At 31.2% G+C, this 2159-nt stretch overlaps 1 protein-coding gene across 5 annotated transcripts in view; it reads left to right on the top strand.

The window, feature by feature from the left end:
* Positions 1–1350: 1350 nt before the first annotated feature.
* Positions 1351–2159, top strand: part of atad1a (ATPase family AAA domain containing 1a) — a 16366-nt gene continuing 15557 nt past the window's right edge. For 3 of the 5 annotated variants that reach the window (XM_053228954.1, XM_053228956.1, XM_053228952.1), the window contains exons 1-2: positions 1362–1487; positions 1620–1692. The gene's annotated coding sequence lies outside the window, so the exon portion shown is untranslated. Of the gene's footprint in view, positions 1488–1619; positions 1693–2159 lie in introns of all 5 variants that reach the window. The other 2 variants (XM_053228953.1, XM_053228955.1) reach the window with 2 other exon arrangements.

Raw genomic sequence — 2159 nt, 5'->3', positions numbered from 1 at the left:
TGTCATGAATTTATTGATTGCACTATTTGTCCATATAGTACACAATAATAGAAGGGAATGATTTATAATCGCACTATCGGGTGTCACCCAGATGAGGATGAGTTCCCTTTGAGTCTGGTTCCTCTCAAGGTTTCTTCCTCACATCATCTCAGAGAGTTTTTCCTCACCGCCGTCTCCTCTGACTCGCTCATTAGAGATAAATTCACATATTTACAATAGATTTTTTTGAATCCATTTATTTCTGTAAAGCTGCTTTGTGACAATGTCCACTGTTAAAAGTGCTATACATATAAAAACTGAATTGATTGAATCTCCCAGTCGCAGTCGAAGGCGTAATAATGAGGCAGGAGAAATACCATAGTACAATGAGTTACAGGAATCCAGTCTGGAAGAAATAAAAGCGTGAAGAACAACCTCCATGTCCTTAAAAGACAAAAAGGGGTTTAATTTCACAACAGCCCTTAGCTGAAAGAAGCCACGTTTTACCACCGAATTTATCTGAATATCAAACTTTGCATCACATCATGATTACTCGCCTGATTGTGTAATTTACATGCAAGAGGGTCTAGCTGATTAATTATATATTTAATAGAACTAGGAGGACTTTACCACGTCAGGTTCTGATTCGTTAAAGTGGAGAAAATTTGTTAACATCCATTTTTTAATATCATTAAAACAGAGAAAGAGAGAATGAATGTGAACAGAGATGTTCTCTGGCTTTAAAGAGAGATAAAGCTGAGTATCATCAGCATAACCATAATTATTAAGTGTAATAATTAATTGTATGATAATAAACACACATATTATAGTGTTCCTGAAATGCTTTTTAGCACTGTATGTGTATTAAAAGTCAAATTATAAGTGTACTTGTTGGCTTTGAATTGAATTATTTATAATTCTTGGGCTAACTATACTTGTTTTATGATGTGTGCTAATTGTCATAGATTTAAAGTTCATTTAGTATTCAATTTAATTCAATTTTATTTTATTTATATAGTGCTTTTAACAGTGAACATTGTCACAAAGCAGCTTTACAGAAATAAATTCATTCAAATTAATTTAAATCAGAAAAAAAATGTTTAATTTAGTAGTGATTGTACATCAGTTCCTTAATGTGTCCTTTCCATAATGCTTTGTTTTAATTTGAGATTTGTGCTTTTTAACTCATTATTATTATCATTATTATTATTATTACATTCATACACTAAACATATATTGATTGATTGATATATTTTTGGGGTTGTTATGGACACTGAACTAATAATTCATCAAAATATCTATTTTAATTTTAAACAATTTAAATCGCTTCGTGTGTATAGTAACCTAGTAACCCAGGAACCACTGACGTTAAGCCTTCTTTCTACACGGAGCGCTGACGGTGTGACACAAGATGCGGAAGTTGCTGAGTGATGCTTTGAAATCGTAAGTTTTTATTTTTGGAATTATCACAGCGCTCTCTGTTTGCTACAATATCTACAGGAATATTAGTAAGTAATATTTACGTTTTCTTAAATATTAACGTCGCTAACAGACATTGCTAGACTATGAAAATAACGTTAGCTATTAATCGCTAACTAGCCAGTGTTCTTGTTTACCCACCCGTTTTCTGGTTTAAACAGGCCTTGATACGGTTGTAAAGCTGGTTATGCCGGAGAAGAGGTGGGAACTAATCACTACACAGCATTGCCACCGGTAAATATATATATTTTTAAATGTATATATATATATTTATTAAGCAGCAAATCTAAATTACAGACTGCAGTTTGGTGTCTCTGTGTTTTAACATTTAACTGTAAATTTTCAAAATTTTCCTTTTTTCCAGTAGCATGTTTATGATAGATTTAATTTTTAGAGAATAATTTACTTCATGACAATTAAAGACATTTTATCCTTATTAAAACATTATTTAACATTATTATAACATATAACATATCATTATTTAAAAACAAGGGTATGAAATACTCTGAGGTCATTTGTTTTTCAGGGCGTGTTTTTCAATTTATTATAATAATAATTATAACAGTAGCATAATGAGCCAATATTTATGGGAAAACAGGGAAAATTCAACTATTACTTCTATTTATGAGTCACTTTTGGCCTACAGGAGATCAAATCCATCAGTTGGACAGCTAAATCAATAAATCAATAAATGAATGAAC

Source organism: Pangasianodon hypophthalmus, chromosome 24 (genome assembly GCF_027358585.1).
Source record: "Pangasianodon hypophthalmus isolate fPanHyp1 chromosome 24, fPanHyp1.pri, whole genome shotgun sequence".
NCBI lineage: Eukaryota > Metazoa > Chordata > Actinopteri > Siluriformes > Pangasiidae > Pangasianodon > Pangasianodon hypophthalmus.
Note: the sequence above shows the minus strand (reverse complement) of the source record. Positions and strands in the feature narration are given on the sequence as shown.